The sequence below is a fragment of the Chiloscyllium plagiosum genome, chromosome 16 (genome assembly GCF_004010195.1).
Source record: "Chiloscyllium plagiosum isolate BGI_BamShark_2017 chromosome 16, ASM401019v2, whole genome shotgun sequence".
Classification (NCBI taxonomy): domain Eukaryota; kingdom Metazoa; phylum Chordata; class Chondrichthyes; order Orectolobiformes; family Hemiscylliidae; genus Chiloscyllium; species Chiloscyllium plagiosum.
In genome coordinates, this window is record NC_057725.1 from 61,283,750 (window position 1) to 61,306,605 (window position 22,856).

The 22,856-nt window shown below is 38.4% G+C and overlaps 1 protein-coding gene across 5 annotated transcripts in view; it reads right to left on the reverse strand.

The window, feature by feature from the left end:
- LOC122557958 (PHD finger protein 21A-like) overlaps positions 1-22,856 on the reverse strand; it is a 305,652-nt gene that overhangs the window by 88,171 nt on the left and 194,625 nt on the right. The window lies entirely within an intron of this gene.

The following is a 22,856-nucleotide window of genomic DNA, read 5'->3' on the forward strand; positions in this document are numbered from 1 at the left end:
TCAGTCAAATCCAGCACCGCCTTCCTAACCTGCAATCTTCTTCCCCGACCTCTCCGCCCCCCACCCCAGTCTGACCTATCACCCTCATCTTGACCTCTTTCCACCTATCACATTTCCGACGCCGCTCCCCCAGGTCCCTCCTCCCTACCTTTTATCTTAGCCTGCTGGACAAACTTTCCTCATTCCTGAAGAAGGGCTTATGCCCGAAACGTCGATTCTCCTGTTCCCTGGATGCTGCCTGACCTGCTGCGCTTTTCCAGCAACACATTTTCAGGCCAGAAAGTATAGTCCAAGCTCTGGTATATTTTGATTTCTTCTCCATTTTTACTGTTTCTCACCTTAACTTACATATTGGTGTAGGTGCTATTGTTTTCTTCAGTGCTCTGTCACCAAATGCGCTTCCAGTAATTTGTAGTAATTTGAGTAAAGGATGATGGAAAAAAAATCTAAAATTGTGACAACCCACCAATCTCTTTATTGTTAGTTATAATATTACACAGATAATGGAAATAATTACGATTTCTGTGCAAAACAATTTTGGTTCACAATGTATATTTGATTAACCAACTTAGAAGCAGGAGCAAGAGAGAGTAGAGATATTTCAATTGAATGTGAGCTGGATAATAATTACTTAGAATTTCATATGTGCACAAAAATGTTAGAAAAAGGCCGAGGCCAATGCAGCCAATTAACAATCCTGCTCCAGCATCATACTTCATACATTTAGCATATTAATAGTTAATTTATTACCTTACAGTAGCACATCATAAATACTTGATCCCTTTTGAATGAAAAATTTAAAGTGTAGCAACTTGCTGTACTTAGGAGTAATTAACTCACAAACTAACCTTCTAATATCTTAAAATGACTGAGGTTTAAATGATCGCAACATAACGTTTTAAATGTCATCCTTGCAAAATATGGGCTATTAACATTTCTAAAAGCAAAAGAGAATTGAAAAGCAAATATTCAACAGGCACTAGATTGAAGAATGAAAACAAAGTCACTAAAAGTTAAAAAAAAAAATTCCAAGATTGAAAAGAACAAAGTATTAACTAGGTGTTTATCAGAGGATCATTATCTTCTGAAAAACATTCCAGGATTAAGATCCTACGTTTTAGCCAAATTTTAGAACCGTTTCTACTGTTATCATTTTTAAAATATAGTCTAGATTAGATTAGATTAGATTAGATTACATTACATTACAGTGCGGAAACAGGCCCTTCAGCCCAACAAGTCCACACCGACCCGCCGAAGTGCAACCCACCCATACCCCTGCATTTACCCCTTACCTAACACTACGGGCAATTTAGCATGGCCAATTCACCTGACCTGCACATCTTTGGACTGTGGGAGGAAACCGGAGCACCCGGAGGAAACCCACGCAGACACGGGGAGAACGTGCAAACTCCACATAGTCAGTCGCCTGAGGCGGGAACTGAACCCGGGTCTCAGACGCTGTGAGGCAGCAGTGCTAACCACTGTGCCACCGTGCCGCCCAAAAATGTTTGAACAGTGGCAATCTGTACAAGTTTTAGTTAATATTGTAAACTGGTTTTGAGCATATTCCAAACAAGTCACAGGAGAAGTTTCACAAGGGACGGATTTTTTTTTTTTGAAAGAGTTCAATAAAAAAAACCAAGTTGAGCCAAATTCTGTAACACGTGCATTTTGTGCTCAAAATTCCACTCGGAGTATTGTTGGAGGCACAAACAGGAACAGAAATCCTTATGCTACTGAAAAATTTCATTTAATCTCAACTGTTCTCCACTCACCCACCCACACCACTCCATGTGCATTGTCTAATCATGTACATTTGATACCAATTACATTAAAGTGACAAAGGGAATTTTCTGATTCCAATGTTTTTCTGTTTACAATGCAGACGTGGTTATTAGATACTGTGCAGCCCTCTGCTTCTTCGTTGAGCCAAAGGCCAACTAAAAAGAACCATCAACACCTGTTTTTAGGCTCCCAGGAAGCAAAGTGAGCAAATTTACTGCTAGATTCCTGCTCACTTTTGCCGGAAAGAGGTTGCTGCTTTGGGAACCTGCGTGGATATGGGCAAAGGCAAGTGTGACTGAGAACAAAAGCTGGTCCACTGAGCAATGCCCACATTCACTGAACAAATAATAAAACAAATATTGAACAATCTTTGCTCCAGACTAGTTCTGGTCCTTTCCTTGACCCCTTTTTCTAATACGGTTGAAACTTTATTGCTGGAACAGCACAGCAGGTCAGGCAGCATCCAGGGAACAGGAGATTCGACGTTTCGGGCACAGGCCCTTCCTCAGGAAGACCTCACTTTCCCCTTTTTCTAATACACCAATCACACTCTGTTTGCTGCTATGAAAATATCTTTGATCAGAATGGTCAAAATTGCACATAAAGGTATGACAGATGTAGAGAGAAGAAATATAATATTAATTTAGTGACAAGTTTGGGCACCCAAACCCAGCAGTTATTTAATGTAAAGAATTTACTAAATTATACTGAATTACAATTCAGTGATTACAAATTGCAAGCTATTTGGTGCAACTTCTACTTTATGAGTTTGAGAAATTTTAGTAACATCCATCCACCCAGCTTTTATCTAGACACAGGCAACTGTGACTCTCCTCTGTCAGTTTTTTTATCAATCTCTGGGATTGACCTATTCATAAATATAACATTACAGAGTACTTGCAACAAATCTATTCCAATACCAATGACTTCTACAATAGTCTAGATGATGCATCATCTCTCACTGCTTAAGGTCTCTATTCACTTGTTCACTTTCTGCATCATATCTGCTATGATAACATTACATTTCTAAAGCTTATGAATTGTCCTTTTTCTGTAGTTGAAAATTTCCTTCTACAAGACCAAAAGCAAAATTGATGAAGTTCACTCCATTTCTTGACCTCCTCGCTCTGTTACAACTCCCTACCTGACACAGATACAGATCCCTTTATTCTTAATGTTTCCACGATGAGCCTCTGCATTCACGAGATCACCTTGCTACATTCAGCATGATCTGAAGATAAGAGTCCACCCCGAAATCCAGGTTCACATTTCCACCATCCTAAACTGGTATTATTCCAGATGACCACTCCATGCGATATGTGCCATTTCTGCCAGTGTACTGGATAAAGATTGCTCTGAGGTAGTTTGCTGCCACCAATCCTCCTTTGTCTTTGAACCATCACGTGCAGAAGATACGTAAAGATACGTAAAGTCAAAGGTTTATGACTTGATGGTATTCATTACAACATTTGGTCAGGCAACATAACCACCTTAGAACAGAAAATTCTACCCATTCTAAAAAAACAAAATGCAACTCTCAATTTTCACCCACAGACTACATGGTACATCAGTACAATGGGTGGAGCCAAGGTAACAAACATTAACCCCTTCAGAGCCATTACCTTATAAAACAGTAACTACCCGCCAGCCTGCCCCAGCGTATTTCCATGCAAGCTCAAAAAATGCAATAGCTTGGACATGTACTTTCTCTAACCTAGTAAACGAGGAGAAAAAAATTGCAGGAAGGGGGAAAATGTAAAGCCCTAATCATTGGAGATTCAATGATTTGGGCAATGAAACCCTCACAGTACATTGTCTGCCCAGGACTAAGGTTAAGAAAATCTTTCATGGCTTGAAAGGGTACTGGTGATGATGGGGAGAATCCAGTCTTTGCAAACCATGTTGGGGCCGATGACACAGAAGTCGTCTAATTTAGAGAGAATCAGGAACTGAAAATGAAAACAGGATCCTCTGGATTATTACCTGAGCCACATGAAAATTGGCATGGGGTAATCGAGTTAGGAAGGTAAATACATGGTATGGGAAAGGTGGTTTCCATTTTATAAGTCGCTGACACTATTTCCGCCAGAAACAGCAACCATACTGTTTGATAGTTTCACTTCAACAAGGCTGGAACAAGGGTTGACTGAACGAGGTAAGTAGGATGATCACAAGGGCTTGGATAGAACAGCATGGATAATAATTATATAGAAAAAAACCTTTCACACACATCAATCAAGGCAATGGTCAGCATTTAACCTACAGGCTCTCATGGAAAAAAGCAATGGTTGATCCCTTTAGAACTGAGATGAGGAGGCATTTCTTCAGCTAGAGGGTAGTGAAATTGTGGAACCTGTTGCCACAAAAGGCTATGGAGGCCAAGTCATTGAATGGACTGAAAATGGAGACAGAAAGGTTCTTGATTGGCAAAGGTTGTGGGGAGAAGGCAGGAGAATGGAGTTGAGAAACACATCAGCTATGATTGAATGGAGGAGCAGACTTAATGGACAAAATGGCCTAATTCTTTTCCTAATGGCCTTGTCTAAAAGCTTGCGAATTGTGAGCGATTTTTGAGAAGATTTGTAGCTCAAGTTGATGATAAGTTTGTTAGTTAGCTCACTGAGCTGGAAGGTTTATTTTCAGACCCTTTGTCACCATACTAGGTATCATCATCAGCAAGAGTCTCCAGTGAAGTGCTGGTGGTATGTCCCATCTCTCTATTTATGGGTCTTGGTTTCTTAAGGTGGGTGACATCATTTCTGAGTGTTTTTTTCCCCAAGGGAAGGTAGATAGGATCTAAATCTGTGTGTTTATTGATGGAATTCTGGTTAGAATGCCATGCCTTTAAGAATTCTTGTGCATGTCTTTCTTTTGCCTGTCGTCGGATGTGTGTCGTGCCAGTCAAAGTGGTGTCCTTCTTTGTCTATGTTTGGATGGAAACTAGTGATAGTGGGTTATGTCTTTTGGTGGCAAGTCGGTGTTAGTGTATCCTGGTGGCAAATTTCCTGCTTTTTGTCCAATGTACTTTTTTTTTTAAAAACAGTTCTTGCATGGTATCCTTAAATGACGTAGTTGTGCTGGTAGTATCGAATGGATCCTTTAGGTTCGTTAGCCGCTGCTTAAGTGTGTTGGTAGGTTTGTGGACTACCATGATACCAAGGGGTCTGAGTAGTCTGGAAGTCATTTCTGATACGTCTTTGATGTAAGGTAATGTGGCTATAGGTTTTGGTTGCACTGTGTCTGCTTGTCTAGGTTTGTTTCTGAGGAATTGATGGATTATGTTTATTGGGTACCCGTTTTTCTTGAAAACTTTGTAAAAATATTTTACTTCTGCTTTTTGTAGTTCTTGGATGCTGCAGTGTGATGTAGCTCATTGAAATAATGTCTAGTGAATTTTATGCCTGTCAGGATATTGTTGATGATGTTGTATGTTTCCTCTAAGTTGTTCCACTTTGTGATGACTAAGGTGTCATCCACTTAGTAGACCCAAAGTTTGGGTTGGATGGATGTGAAGGTAGTGAATTGTTTTCATGACTACCAGGGGAAGACAAATCTGAAATAATGAAGCTGAAATAACCCTGCAAAAACAATTACTAAAACATATTGTCCAGATTATAATTTAAAGTGAGAAATGCTATGCACAGAAAGTATTCAAACCTATTTATAATGAGCCAAGGCTAGAATATTTACTCCTGGTAATATTATCTGTAGAAAAATGTATGCAATATATTGACAAGTTCGTTCATTCATGACCGCCTGCACTGGATATACTTATGGTATTTACTGAAAAGCTGCTTCACTACCACAGATTCCAGTTCCATGCCTGTATATTTCCTTTAAGAGCAAGGTGGTTGTTCCATGCCTGTGTTCTGTAACATGACTGTCTTGTCTCAATTATTGTTGAATACATTACCAGCAGAGCAACAGAATGAATTATAATAATCATAATTTAGGTCTTATTTTGTACTATGATGCACAGGGTTACCACCAAATATTTTGGATGCAGGGCACCCTATTTACTTAGTTTTAATAGCTAGAAGTTTGTGATCAACTGAAAATCCATTGAAGCCAATGTGCAAGAGTTACACACAATAATAGAGAGAATTTTCCACCTGATATCACGAAGATGGCCATCATCGGCAACAAGATCACACGTCATATTGCCCTTAAACCCAGCAATCTACTACAAGTAACAAATGAGTTGAAGAGTTCAGTAAGCATTTATGCCGTAGACATCAAGAACCGTCATCTTTGACCAACATGTATGGGTTCTAATTTCAATTCATTTTGACTGATTCAAAATTGCAACTTCTTTCTCTCCAAGGTTCTACAACATTTTGACTAATGTTTAGGTTGCAACTTCCCTTCAAAATGACATTGCTGCAATACAGAGTTTTAACCCATTTATCTTGAAACTGTTACATATCAATGCAACACAGCTCCAAATGGGAGCTTCAGTACAATAATGCTTAGAAATTCCAAGGATTAGGAAAATCCACCAGGTTCACATTCTGAGTTCTTACTGTGGCAGATTAAACAAAAGTAAAAGAATGCAGTTAAAACGAACAGAAAACATGTTAGAAAATACTTGGCCTAGTGACAGATGCACCCTTTACCCTCTCCTATTTGGCAGATCCAAGGTCTGTTCAATGTCTAATTGAATCTCACAATAGCTTTGAAGTGGAAGGACTTAATAAAACAACAGTTGGGTTAATGATCAACTGACATCCATCCATATCACTCAAGGTTGATTTTCTATCCACAATAAAAAGATCTGCACTGGCTGTACCAACAACAATACACAGAATTCCAACACGGAAACAGTCTCTTTCAGCTCTACAAGTCCACGTTAATGCTTATCCTCCAGAAGAGCTCACAGTTGAATTGATCTTGCCTAAATTGTTTTCATGTTTTATTTTGCTTTCCTTCAACCATCCAACTACTATACAGTTTTTGGTGATTAACATGGTCTTAATTTACCATCTCCAATATGGAGTACAGAGATTCAAAATAACAGGTACATAAAGTTTCTCTTGCCCTCTCCTAAACCTCAAATTTAATTTCAAAATCTATGCCTTTGCTTTAAATTCATCATCCACTGGAAACATTTTACCTCTTTCAACTTTGCCCCATCCCATAACTTCTAACATCTCTAGCCCAGTCTTCAAATTGCCACATTGGTTGGAAAATTTTTTTTAAAAGGACAGTATTACTTAACTGCTTCTAATTTATATGTTGATGTTACCTTTTCAGTTCTAATATAAATAAACTCTTAAGAAAGGGAGAGCAAAGTGCAACAAAATTATGATTCTAATCATTGTTTTGAAGTCTTTTCTACTCCCACGCCCATCAGCAGGACTCGTGTGCAATTCTCAACCTGCCAATTCAGTGATATGGTAACAATTGAAACAAATATACGATTGTGAGTGAATGAAAATTGTTGAAGAGTGTGGTGCTTGAAAAGCACAGCATCTGCAGTCCTCACTTTCTCCTGCAGAAAAAACACCCAAAGCTAACAGTTAACAACCATTAACAGTTGTAAGGCTGTTACAAAAGCCATAAGTCTTGGGGTGCATGGACAGAACAAAAGGTACATTTCCTTTCATATGTATTTTTAGGCTCACCAAGTCTAGAAAATAAAACATCTAGCTTGGATACCTCTCATCATGTGAATGGACAAGTCCCAGAAAGGTTTCATAGGAGGACTGCTAAACTAATTCTAAGTTGAAAGGACATTAGCTATCAGGATAGACAAAGAACGGAAACATTTTACAGAAAAAGTATAGATGTCAAGGGTTACATGATTGGGACCTTGAAAATGGAAATGTTAGATTCTGTCCACATGGATAAGAGAAAATGGTAGACCAAGATCAGAGAGCACCGGTAAAAGCATATTTTTTATTCCTTAATGTGGGCATTGCTCGCAAGGCCAGCTAATCTCGTAAATCCCTAACTGGCCTGGTATTTTATTAAGCCATATCAGAGGATGGTTAAGAGTTAATGACATTGGTGCAGGTTTGGAATTACATGGAGACCAGACAAGACCGCAGATTTTTATTCCTTAGAGAATATTAACGAACCAGATAGGTTTTTACAACAAAAGATGATTTTATGACCACCATTAGACTAACTTTTAATTCCAGGTTTATTGATTGAATTTAAATTCCTTCAACTGTTGTAGTGGGATTTGAATCCAAGTCCCCAGAGTATTAGCTTGTGACATTACCATGACTCTATCATCTCCCAAAAATATAAATAGAAATTACTGTTTAAATGAAGTAATTTGGAAAAATAGATTGTTAACCACTGGGCATCATTTCGGAATTTGTTAAGTAAATGAACAATATGACCGAAAATAGCAGAAAAAGGGAAATATACGATAGGCTATCAATGGACAGTGGATAAATATTGGGTTGACTGAAGTAAATAGCTCTTTTGGAGAGCTAGCACAGGTGTGAATTGCCAAACTGACCATTCAATGATGTGATCAGAGTAGCAGGTTCCGTCACCTATTGGAGCTGAATCTGAAAACAATCCAAGAGGTTGCAAATTAGGAATGGCTAATGGAAGGATGCATCTCTGATGTCCATAGAAATATCAGGTGGAAAATCATAAAGAAAGACTGATTAACCTGATGAGGTTTAACTAATTACCAAGTTCACTGTGCAGTTTTGCAGCAACTTATCTTAAAAGATACAGTTTTTTCAGCACCATACCCTGCAAAAATAAAGCCTACATATAAACATGAAGATTTTCCATATTTAACGGTAAGTCAGCGCACTTACAGCATAGAATTCCAAATTTACAGATGTTAAATTAACTACGAGGAAAACTTTGTGGTTTGGGGAAGTCAAATAAAATAGCGTTAAATACATTTTTTTCCCCCAGTGAGTGCCATGTCTACAATGGAATATGCACGATTTTACGACAATGGCTGGCTGAGGGACATCCAAGGTACTAGGGCCTAATAAAGAATAGAACACAGATTGCATTTTCTTTCAAAGTAATAAGGCCAAAAACATTCTGTAGGCTTGTTTTAAAATTATAACTATAAATGGAATTGGGTTTTACTTCTCATTTTGTAATTAATTCTGGTTGCCTATAAGTGGAGTGGCTAGAAATAGTACCTATCTACTTGAACAAGGAACACATGTTTCAAATCCAACCTCAGATTAATTTTACTGATAGTTATCTGGTCAGTGAGCGGCTGTATACTTTTGTTTAAACAACATTATGACATTAAAATAAGACTAGTCTAATAAATACTGAAATTGTTTTTTCCTGTCAAATGCTACCCACATCTCTATGCTTGTGAATTATTTTACTCAAATTCAACCTCAAACAGGATCATATCCACCTGACTTGGGACTATAGTGTGCCAGATGCTTTGGTAACTAAAGGCTAATGGTTCTCAATATACGACAGCTCTTACAGGTAAGTTTAGTAAAATTATTTATAGCTCCATATTTAACAATGGACTCGTGTTTTCATACAGTAACCTACATAAACAAAAATATATTAAAAGATATTTTCACCAAGGAATCTGCTAAAAATAAAAGCATTCTTGAAATATTTAAGCAAACGATCCACCACACAATGTGGAGTTACTCAAAATCACAATCAAAGGTTTGAGTCCTATTATTGCCCAAATTTGTTGGGCTGTGTAGGAAACCCCTGCACTTGTTCAAATAAACGAGGCCCTTTAGTGAAGGGAGGAAAGGTGTCACTAGGTCTACAAATAGTCCCAGAAGTGACCCTCTTAAATATTATAAAATGTTTTTACTTTTTAACTGCATGCTGATCAGAAAAGTGTCAGCAACAGTTGCAGATGTGCATCCAGCCCATGCACAACTCCTCTTAATGCCTTTTGATGAGCATCACAAGTTAGTGATCTTTACATGGACTGGCTATTTACACCTGAATATAGATCATGCAATTGAAGATTACTGTCTACCAATTTACCAATGATTCCAACGTAAATTAAGTTTGTTTTTAATTCATTAATGTGGCAGTTCGTCATTGAAACAATTCACATGAGGTTGCACATGCTCTTTAACAACGGAATACAAGTTTACTGGACAAAAACAAATGAACCAAGCTCCCTCTTTATATTTGTTGCAGATAGAAAGATCAGATAAATTATACTCTTATCTCAACTGCAGTTTTTCCTTAACTGCTTCCTTCCAGTTTCTCATTGTTAAACAATAAGACCATAAGACATAGTAACAGAATTAGGCCATTCACTCCATTGAGTCTACTCCAATATTCAATCATGGCTGCTATGTTTCTCAAATTCATTCTCTTGCCTTCGCACCATAACCCTTATTCCTCTTACTTATCAAGAACCTTTCTGTCTCTGTTTTAAATACACTCTAACTTTGCTTCCACAGCCTTTTGAAACAATGAGGTCAATAGATTCACTGCCCTCTGGCTGAAGAAATACTTCATCTCAGTTCTAAAGAGTTTGACCTTCATTCTGGGTCTGTGACCTTGGATCCTACTTTCTCTTACTAGTGGAAACATCTTCTTCATGTCCACTCCACCCAGACCTCTCCGTATTCTATAAGTTTCAATCTGATTCCCCCCATATCCTACTAAGTTCCATCAAGTACAGACCCAGAGTCCTCAACCACTCCTCATCTGACAAGCCTTTCATCCCAGAATCATTCATTTGAACCTCCTGTGGATCCCCGTCAAATGCCAGCACATCCTTCCCTAGTTATGGGGCCTAAAACTGCTCACAATATTTCAAATGCGATCTGGCCACACTTTTATACAGCATCAGCCGTGGATCCCTGCCCTTGTGTTCTTGTTCTCTTGAAATGAATGCCAACATTGCATTTGCCTTCTGAACTGTCAACTGAACCCACACATTAACCTTAAGAAATTCCTGAACTAGGACTCCCAAGTCCCTTTGCACTTTGGATTTCCAAAGTTTTTCCTCAGTTAGAAGTTGTCTACGTCTCTATTCTTCCTACCGAAGTGCATAACTTCACACTTTCCCACATTGTATTCCATTTGCCACTACTTTGCACACTGTACTACCATAGCCAAGTCCTTCTGCAGTCTCCCCGATTCCTCAACCCTTTCTGCCCCTCCAACTGTCTTTGTGTTATCTGCAAACTTAGCAACAAGGCCCTCAGTTCCTTCATCCAAATCATTAATGTGTAATGTCGCAACACTAATCAGTTGGCTGGCATCCTGAAAAAGTCCTCTTCATTCCCAAAGTCTGCCTTCTGCCAGTCAATCCTCGACACAATTTTGTAATTGGCATAAATCTTTCAGGTTCAACAAACTGACAATTTCTATCTCAAACTCTACTGGCTTAGAAAACTTCACAAACGAGGAGAAACAAAACACTGCTACTTGAATATCTGTTTTTCTCTCAACTGAATGAAAACCTTGAGTAATGATCATATTTTATACATCCCTTCTATCACAGTTCACAAATGTGTGACAGAAGAGGCATGCATGTGACATGTATACGTCACCTCTCCACAGCCTTGAACATGTCGTGTCAGAATATTACAAAATTTTGTCCCTTTCATTTTCTCTATCAAATATCTTTGCATACCTTTATAAGACATTTTCATTTCAAGGAAGTGTCCCAGTTTATCTGGCTGCTTTTCACAGCTTAACTTTTAAAACATCATAGAGGAGTCTGGTTACTCTTCTGTGCGATTTTAGGCTCCAAATGTTTTTACAACCAACATACTATGTAGGATTACATGGCATGCTCTAATCATAGCTTTAGTCTGACCAAGGCTTCATTAAAACTTCACTGAATAGTTAGAAAACATCTGCCAGGAACTCTCTCAATTTCAGTGGTATCACTCACAAGCAATTCGACCATTTGACTTTTTGGAAATGACCTCAATGTTACATAACTATCTGTACAAGATCCCAGGGTGGGAGAAGAGAAGTAGTATGGTGTGCCTAAAAGTAAAAACCTCTTTTCACCTAAACTAAATATACTCAAACTACTTGGATGACTTCAGCCTCTAAAGGCAAAACAAGTTAAGGCTCATTTAAAGTTGAGATGATATTCCAGCAAGCTGTAATCCACGAGGAATACTTATCATATTTTTGAGTTCTTTGCCTTAATGAAGGCCCCCCTCAGCATTTCCATATAAAACTGACTGCTCATTTCCCACTTCAGATAAGTAGCAATAAAAGAGTTTTCTAACAGTGAGCAAGAATTAGCAAATTGTTTATTGTTTAGTCTCTGGGAGAATAAACAATTTTTCATCATTAATCATCTTTTAACTGGATGCCTTCCTGAAGGCACGACATGTCTCAACTCTCAAAAATACAATTTGTTTTTAAAAAGCCAGCATGAAAATAAACATTGTGAATGATCTCAATGGAAAAATTGTCAAAAGCCCTGAAACAGTTTTCAACTTAACTGTTCTAGCAATCACCACCCTTTTTTCAACATAATTAACAAGCCAGTAATCATTTCTCGGAATCTTTCAATTCCCAACCAACAAATTGTATTCCATAAATCTCGTTTTTAAAAAATACGATGAGACTCTGCCTCTACCACCCTTTTAGCCAAGAAGTTATAGATCCCAAATATTTATATGTAATCTACATGAGATTTTACATTTACAAAATAATCAAGTCTTTATTGTAATTTAATGTGAATAATCAAATAAATTTTCCTGGGAGTTAACAGCTGGGATTTATTGTCCTCAATTACTAGAAAACCTGGCTTTGGAAAAGATTAGGAATTCTTTTGCTGACAATTGCATAGCAATCCTTTCTGGCCTTGATTTGTGTTTCAAAAACCTAGGCTGTCAGGATGAGGAAGAGAAACCTCCAAATCTTGCAGTAAAGCTGCAAGTTTTTCTCTATTTCTTGGTTGAAGTAACTGGGAATCTGATAAAATATCCATGTCTTAGCATTTTGCCTCACTTGTCAACCCCCAAGACAATGAACTATGAACACTTCCCAAAGACTTGGAACCAGCTTGAAGTGAAGCTTGCTTGAAAATCTTCTAACCGTCTATGGCTGACACGAACTGTATTTTATCAACAAGAAACTCACTGGACTGGGAATGTAACAAATTCTATCTTTTGTTTTTCAGACTGTTGTATCCTATTCAGTGTCTTGGTTCAATGACATCATGTGTGTGGGCTTGTGTGTTGTTTGTTTGTTGGATGGAATTTAAATAGTTTACATTAGATTCTCTACAGTATGGAAACAGGCCCTTCGGCCCAATAAGTCCACACCGACCCTCCGAGGAGTAACCCACCCAGACCCGTTCCCCTTATTTATCCCTGCATTTCTAATGCGCCTAACCCTATGGTCAATTTAGCATGGCCTATTCACCTGACTTGCACATCTTTCAGTTGGAGGAGGAAACTGGACCACCGAAGGAAACTCACGCAGTCACAAGGAGAATGTGCAAATTCCACACAGGCAGTCGCCAGAGGCAGGAATCAAACCCAGGTCCCTGATGCTGAGGTAGCAGTGCGAACCACTGAGCCATCGTGCCACTCTCATTCTAATTCAGGATCACAGATTAGATGCTTTTAGTGAGATAAGGATTTTATGATGCTGGAAAATCTGATTTTGGAAGAGAATTGTCTAGCAACCTTTTCAGGTCATAACTTCTGTTTCAAAAACCTAGGCAGTCAAAAGGGAAAAAAATCCCCTCCAAAGATTGCCACATATTTTGAGAACTGTTTACTAATTTATAGTAAACAGATTATTTTTGAATTCATTAAAGTAGCATGACAAAAGTCTCTTTATGGTTGTAATACAAAAAGAGAAACAATTGGTCATGTTGGTGGTGGAATCAAACCATTTATCCTATTGATGCAATTTTGAGTAGTTGGGCGTGATTGCCAGAGCATTTGACCAGAGTTGTATGACTTCCAGTAACACTCAAAAGGAGGAAAGAATCAGAATTCCTAGTGTGGAAACAGGCCATTCGGCCCAATAGGTGCACACTGACCCTTTGAAGAACAACCCACTCATGCAGCCCTTTTATAATAGTACCCCTCATATCTCTACTAGCTTTTTCCTACTGAAATGAATCATTTTATACTTATCTATCATTTAAATTAGATTTCATTTGCTACTTAATAAAAACCAAATGAACTGCAGATGCTGTGAATCAGGCAAAAATCAAAATTCTGGAAAAGCTCAGCAGGTCTGGTAGCTTCTGTGGAAAGGAATCAGAGTTAACATTTCAGGAAGCTGCATGACTTGCTGTAAATCTGAGAAATTGCTGGAAAAGCTCAGCAGACAGGCAGTTTAAAGTTAGGAGAACAAGTTGACAGAGTGGCTAGCAATGCATATAGGATTCTTGGCTTGAGAAATAGGGGGTTATAGTACAAATTAATCAGTTATAATCTGGGATGAGTGTGGCCAAACACAAAAGGGCTGAAAATGTTGTGACAATGAATTGTGTAATTACAGTAATTTTTATGATCTGTGATGAATGAAATGCTTCTCACTTCAAACAGATGGAATTATGGTCAAGGAGTAGCAAGGCATTTTGATCAAAATCACTGGAGACCTCAACACTTCAAAATTCAATGCTATTAGTACATGTAATACAACATGAAATCCATACTAACAAAAGAATATAACCTTGCTGGAATTTGTACATATGGAACAAAGGAAAGCATAGTATTCTAGTAGCGCTATGGAAACTATTTTCAAAAATAAAAATAAAAGCAAAATAATGCAGATGCTGAAAATCTGAAACAAATAAATACTGGAGAAACTCAGCAAGTCTAGCAGCATTTGTGGACAGAAACAATTAACGCTTTGAGTCCTACATGACTTCTTCAGGACTGAAAGGTTTGGAACCAGGTATTTTTAGTACTTTCAAAGAGGCAGAGAAGGGACAAATGGAACAGGTGTTGTGGAGACTCAGTGTAAAAGACAAAGGGGTTGTTAAATGGCACAGGATGATCTTTTGAATGTGGAGACTTGAGAGGTGGAAATGAAGACAAAGGGAACCCTATCAGTGTTCAGGGGAGGAGGAGGAGGAGAATGGGTGTGGACAGAAATGCGTCAGATGGGTTGAACATGGTCAAGGTCTCTGTCAACTACTGTGAAATACATTTCCCTTTGGACTTTGGAGACTGTTAGGATGGAATTTATCCTTTAAACATACAGACCATCAGGAAGGAGAAACAGCGTACACCAATTAAAGGTAGGTGGCATTAAAAGCAATGGTGACATGAAGAAAAACATTTTGATGTGAATGGTTAGGATCTGGAATGCATGGCTTCAACATGTTAGGGGCACAAATTAACTGAGGCCCTCAAAATACAATTAACTAATTATGTGAAGAGAAAAAGCTTGTTATGTGGAAAAGGTGAGGACTTCGGACTAACTTTTGTAAATAGCCATTCCACAGAAACGGCACAACAGAATTGCCAAAAGGCTTCTTTGTGTGCTGTAACCACCTCATGATTCAATAAATCTAAAACTGTCCATGCAGTCAGCAAGGTGAGATTTCTGCATTACAGTTATCATTTATACAAAACTTTCACACATTCATTCTTCGGCTGCTGTTAACTGGTCTCCTTTTGCATATGAGGTACTGATCTGTAATTATCAAAGAGAGCTTTGTTGTTCCCTTGTACTGTGGAAACCATACTATACCTTTTGCTGACATATTGGAGTCTCCTCAATATGGCAGTACTTCACAACCTTCCTCCATCTCATTTAATACTCCAGAGACCCGGTTTCAATTCCAGCCTGGGGCGTGTGGAGTTTGCACATTCTCTCCATGAGGGTTTCCTTTGGTTTCCTACCACAGTGTGCAGGTTAGGTGGACTGGCCATGCTAAATTGCCAGTCTATAGTGTCCAGGGATGTGCAAGCTATGTTGATTAACGGTGGGAAATGCAAGGTTACAGGGAGAGGGTAGGAGGTTGGATCTGAGTGGGATGCTCTTCCGAGGGTCGGTGTGGACTCAGTGGGCTAAATGGCCTGCTTCCACACTTTAGGGCTCTATGATTTTGTCATCAACTAATGACTCTCAAATGCAATAGTCAATTTTTAAGTTCTTCATATCATGTATCTATGTATTCCTGAAATGGACCTTTCTCACCATAGAAAGTTAATGAGTAGCAAGCATCTTCATCTGCACAATAAGTATTGACAGACAAGAGATTTCTGCCTCTGAGCAGACTGCCACACTCATGGTTCTGTCCTGTTATGGAATATGCCCATAATGGGCCACAAAGAGCAACATTGGCAAGTGTTGCCTACTTTATATTCTCTACTCGCATTACTATAATACTAGACAACTTACTTTTATTATCTTTTTCAGCCTCTGTGTACATTCTCAGTTGCTTTGTAACACCGAAGATTCCTTCTGTACATTTTTCCTGAGCCTTTCCCTGCTCTTAACATGTCACCTGTTTTCCTTATTTTTCTCTATTTTCCTGCTCATAAGATTTTTAAAGATTGATTGGACACAGTGGTTCATAATCTTGGTGCCATGCTCATCTTACGTTTTTGAAAAATGTCACTTGTACCTAGCAGATTCATTCTTGAATAGCACCAACACTATCAAATCGCACTAAATTGAGTGTCAATGTCTACTCAAAGCAAATTTTAGTTTATGAAGATGATTGCAAATTCTGTCATATGGGCAGTTTATTTCTCCTGCAAACACTAGCATGCATAGGAACCTAATCTACATGACCCATGGGAAGGATGAAGAAAGAAAAATACAAGGCAAAACCAGCAAATTTATCCCATAACTTTGACTTATCAACTGTACAATTTCTAAATTTGAGGTTCACACAAAATCCCATTTCAATACTCAAAAACAATTCAAAACCAGTAATTTTGAGTCATAGAGTAATGCAGCATGGTCGAACTTGTTCACATTGACCAAGTTTCCCAAACTAAACTTGTCCCATTTGCCTGCATTTGGCCCATAGTCCTCTAAACCTTTCCTGTTCATGCACTTATTCAAATATCTTTTAAATGTTGTAACTGTACCTGCATCTACCATTTTCACTGGCAGCTCATTCTACACATTTTCCAGAAGCGAATCAGGTAATTAATGAAAAAGTAACCAGTCAAATGGCTGGTTTCTCGTTCTTTAAATTAGGTAAGATTTTCCAAACAAAATAAAAATACATTTGTTACTTTAAAACAGATCTTTTCCAACCTTGTTCCAAATGTTTCTTTGCTGACCCTAGCCATAAATCTGTATGAAAAGATCATTTACATTTGCCACACCAATCTCTCATCAATTTCAATATTTACACTTAGTAAGGGAATCAATGATTTCCAGACTCAAAACAGTCTATTTATGGTGAATAAAGATGCATTACATAACTGAAAAGATCTTACATGCTGAACATATTTACAGCTCTCCTGCATGCACTATATCCATCTCATGTATCACATTCTCTCTCAAATTCCTTATCGATTTATTAGTGACTCATATTTATGATCTGTAGGTTTGGATACTGCTTAGGAAGAGAAATCTGAATATACCCTATTCAACTCCATAATTTAAACCATCTCTGAGTGTTTTCTTTTTTGAGCAGTTCTAACTGTCAAGGCCATTGTACCTTCTCAGATCTGGTATTGTCCTTGCACATTATCCAATGCTTCTCCATTTTTTTGACAATAATGAACATCAACACCATCTATATTATTTTACATGTATGTGGTTTAACCAGAGTTACATGCAGTTTAATCTATTATCACTGGCAGAACCTGAGAATTAGAGTACTATCCAGTCTCTTCGAAGAACACAGGGAATCCTAAGGTGGAAAGAAAACATTCTTTAAAAATAAAGAGTATACAATACATTTCAACAGCTTTTGCAGAATATCCAAGACCACACTTAGGGACCATTAAAATTATCAATATAGTCTTTGGGAATTGAAGTCAACATAAATATGGAATAAGGCACTTATGTTACTGATCAAATAGGTTTGAACCAACTCAAACAAGATTTAGTATTGGAGTCTCTTAGTCAAACAGCACGGCTGTATTTTTTTATTTTAAAGGTGTTGAAATAAGCTGTGGCAATCAAATATATAATTTCACTGGCTAATATACAGTATATCAAATTAGTATTTTGTTTACAGCTGCTCTGAAAGTATCCCAAGAGCTTTCATATCGACCTTTGTTCAAATCAAATCAAATAAATAAATCCTAAAAACACAGGCTTAAGACTCCAACCAAAAGACATTGGCCTAATCGTTGCTTTAATTCCACTATCTACAAAATACAATTTTTTTCTAAACAATAAAAGTAGAAAAAATTTCCAATATAACAAATGTGTGCAGGAACCTAATCAACATGATTTAAAATACAATGGGGATAACAAGGAAAGAACATGGCAAAATTAAATATAAATGGATTTTAAATAATGAAAACTGTGCAACTGCCCATCTGTTTAAGAGAAAACCAAACAAACTACTAAAGCTGGGTAAACTACAAAGTTATGCTCGCTTTACTTCAACAATCATGCTCAAATCTCCTTTGTTCATTCTATTGCAACTGAAGTAAAATAATTGGCTCACAAATCTTGTGCTTGAGAAAAATCCTTAATGTTAAAGAGTAACAACGAAATTGAGACATGTTGAAAATAAAATGCCTACTTTATCCTATGACAAAACAAGTGAGCAACCCAATACTCCTCAATTACAGTGCACAGGTGAAACTTTGGAGTTTATTATTGTCTAAATAATAATCTGTTGTCCAGCTTTTTAAAAGTCCTAAGAATTAAATTATCATTTTCTAAAGAAAAAGATACTCAAACATGAACATTTTGAAAAAAAAAGTTAACTTTATTTCAAACGCTCCTCAGTAAAAAATATTTTTTTTTCAGTAGGGTTTTTTTACATTAATTATTCATGGAATATTGCCACTTCTTGTTCATTCCTAATTGCTAAAGAAGATGCCAATGAGATGTCTGCCGAAGCAAATTCAGTCAATCTGCTCATAAAAGTTTTGCTTCATGAAATAAGCATAATTGATGTTAATAAGGTTTATCATACCAATCACAGTCAATATAAATTAAGTATTTCCTAAAATTACAACAGTTATTACACTTCAAAAATCACTTCAGTGGCTGTATACCCCTTCAGGATGCCACAGGTTGGGAACATTGCGATATAAATGCAACTTTTTTCCATCACAAAACTGATGGCAGCAAACACTTTCTGGTCAGAAGCAGCAAAACCTGAGAAGGAAAAAACAGGCAGCAAAAGCCAAGAGTTCCAACAGAATGCTCAGGAAAATGGTCTACAACAGTGTATTTCCAGTTCAATGAGAAAATAGGTACTTCTAGACATGGTGCACAGAAATGAGGTGGCTTAAGTGGAACAAATGTCAGTGAGATAACGTTGAGGACAGTGTTATCAGTATTTAAGGTAACCACGGAAAAGAAAAACGAACAGAGGAAGAATAATTAATTGGGAGAGAGCCAAATTATTTTGGGGAAGGAAAGATCTGGACTGAATTAGAGAAAAGTTGGCAGGTAAAATGAAGCTGCAAAATGGGCTGCCTTTAAAGAGAATCAAAGTATATTGGGCCTTGAAAAGGAAAGGTAGGGCAAACAAAGTTAGGGGCTCCTAGAGAAATAGAAGCTAAGATAAAGAAGAAAAATTACACTTACGACGCTCATTCAGTGGATGCGAACTCCGCTGGCTGGGCCTGCATTTATTGCTCAGTCATTAGTTATTACTTTTGAGAATCAAGCTGAACATAGAAATTTTAGAGGAGAGGTGAAAAGGCAAATCAGACAGGCAAAGAGTATGTGAAAATTGACTTGCAACCAAAAGGGAATGCTGAAGTTTTCTTGAGGCATATTAAGAGGAGGAGCACTAATTACGGACTGAAAAGGGGAGTGAGAAGGCATAGATGAGTTATCAAGTGAATACTTTGCAATTGTCATGACCAAGAATGGGACTAGTTCAGTTTCGAAACCTGGTCTGTATGGACAAGTTGGACTGAAGGACAGTTTCCAGTATGACGAAGAAAGATGTTACCCATGCAACAGTAAAAGAGATGGCAATTCAGACAGTACAGGGTTTTATAATTGATATTATGATGGCAATGGACAAGCTATTTGCACTCAAAGTTGAGAAGCCATCAGGACTGGATGAGATGCAACCAAGGCTACTCTCAGATGTGACAGTAGAAACGGCAGATGCACTGGGCATAACTTTTCATTCTTTGTTAGACTTGGAGTGGTTCAAGAGGATTCGAGAATGCAGATATTGCATAATTGTCCAAAAACATTGAAAGCTAAGCCAGCAATCAGTTTAACTTTCGTGGTGAGCAAGCTTCCAGAAACAATAATCGGGACAAAAATGAATGGTCACATAGACAAATGCAGATCAAGGAAAGCAGGGATTTCTGAAGTGAAAATAATGTTTAATGAATTAGTTGCAGCTTTTTCAAGGATGTAGTGGAAATGGTTAAGCATAGCATCATGGAGATCTTTGGCACAGAAAAATGCCCTAACCACCTAAATATTCTAATTCCATTTTCCTGCACTTGGTCATGGTATGGCTAATGATAGGAATGCTGTTAACGTGTTGTTTGTTATTTAAAAGCATCACACAACGGACTAGAGAAAGAAAAGCTGTAGTTCATGGAATAAAAACAAACAGTAACAGCATCGATATTTTCTGAGCTAGAAAATATTTGGATTGGAGTACCCCAGTGATCAGTGCTGGGACCCATGCTTTCCTGGTATATATATCAGTAATAGTGACATCGATGTACAGAGCAAAATTTCAAAGTCTGTGAAATATATCAAACTTGCAAGTATTACGAACATTGAAGAGCAAACAAGAGACTTAGACGAGGACCCTGCGGAGAAGAGGCAGGTGAAGTTCAATGAGGAGATGTGAAGTGATTACATTTAGAAGGAATGACAGTTAAAGGGTTCAATTATAAAGCCAGAGCAAGAGGAAAGATCCTTGGTGAATAAGTACACAAGTCATTGAGGATGGCAAGACAGACAGAGGAGGTTAAAGCAATGTACACACACATTCGTATTAAACTTATAAACTGCAAGAGCAAGGAGGTTTTGTTTAAGTTGTTTAGAGCCGTAGAGATGTACAGCGTGGAAAAAGACCCTTTGGTCCAACGCATCCATGCAGACCTGATATCCCAACCTAATCTAGTCAGACTTGCCAGCACTGGGCCCATATCCCTCCAAACCCTTCCTATTCAGAGACCCATCCAGATGTCTTTTAAATGTTGCAATTGTACCAGCCTCCCCTACATCCTCTAGCAGCTCATTCCATACACGTACTACTGTGTGAAAAAGTTGCCCCTTAGATCCCTTTTATATCTTTCCCATCTCACCCTAAATCTATGCCCTCTAGTGCTGGACTCCCCCAGTCCAGGGAAAAAACCTTGTCTGTTTACCCTATCCATGCCCCTCATAATTTTGTAAACCTGTATAAGGTCACCTCTTAGCCTCCGTCGCTCCAGGGAAAACAGACCCAGCCTCTTCAACCTTTCCCTATAGCTCAACTCCTCCAACCCTGGCAACATCCTTGTAAATCTTTTCTGAGCCCTTTCAACTTACACAACATCCTTCCAATAGGAAGGAGACTCGAATTGCACGCAATATTCCAACAGTGGCCGAAACAACGTCCAGTACATCAGCAAAATGACCTCTCAACTCCTGTACTCAATACTCTGACCAATAAAGGAAAGCATTCCAAACGCCGCCTTCACTATCTTGTCTACCTGGCGACTCCACTTTCAAGGAGCTATGAATGTGCAATCCAAGGTCTCTTTGTTCAACAACACTCCCTAGGACCTTACCATTAAGTGTATCAGTCCTACTAAGATTTGCTGTTCCAAAATGCAGCACCTCCCATTTATCTAAATTAAATTCCATCTGCTACGCCTCAGCCCATTGGCCAATCTGATCAAGATCCTGTTGTAATCTGAGATGACCTTCTTCACTGTCCACTACACCTCCATTTTGGTGTAATCTGCAAACTTGCTAACTATACCTCTTATACTCCCATCCAAATCATTGATAGAAATCACAAAAGGTAGTGGACTCAGCACCGATCCTTGTGGCACTCCACTGGTCACAGGCCTCCAGTCTGAAAAACAACCCTCCACCACCACCCTTGTTCTTCTACCTTCCAGTCAGTTCTGTATCCAAATGGCTAATTCTCCCTGTATTACGTGAGATCTAACCTTGCTAACCAGTCTCCCATGGAGATCCTTGTCGAATGCCTTACTGAAGTCCATATAGATCACGTCCAATGCTCTGTCCTCACTAATCCTCTTTGTTACTTCTTCAAAATACTCAATCAAGTGAGACATGATTTCTCATGCACAATGTCATAGTGACTATCCCTAATCAGCCCTTGCCTTTCCAAACATGTGTAAATCCTGTCCCTCAGGATTCTCTCTTAACAACTTGCCCATCACCGAGGTCAGGCTCACTGGTCTATAGTTCCCTGGCTTTTCCTTACCACCTTTCTTAAATAGTGGTACCACGTTAGCCATCTTCTGGCACCTCATCTGTGACTATTGATGATACAAATAACTTAGCTTGCTTCCCACAGAGTTCTAGCGTACACCTTATCAGGTCTTGGGGATTTATCCACCTTTATGCGTTTCAAGACATCCAGCACTACCTCTATGTAATATGAACATTTTTCAAGATGTTACCATCTATTTCCCTCCATTCGATACCTTCCATGTCATTCTTCACAGTTAACACTGATGCAAAATACTCATTTACTATCTCCCCCATCTCGCGCGGCTCCACACATAGGCCACCTTGCTGATCTTTGAAGGGCCCTATTCTCTCTCTAGTTACCCTTTTGTCCTTAACATAGTGAAGGCGGCATTTGGTATGCTTTCCCTTATTGGTCAGAGGATTGAGTACAGGAGTTAGGAGGTTGCTGCTGTACAGGACATTAGTTAGGGCACTTTTGGAATTCTGGCCTTCTTCCTATCAGAAGGATGTTGCGAAACTTGAAAGGTCTCAGAAAAGATTTACAAGGATGTTGCCAGGGTTGGAGGATTTGAGCTATTGGGAGAGGTTCAATAGGCTGGTGCTGTTTTCCTTGGAGTGTC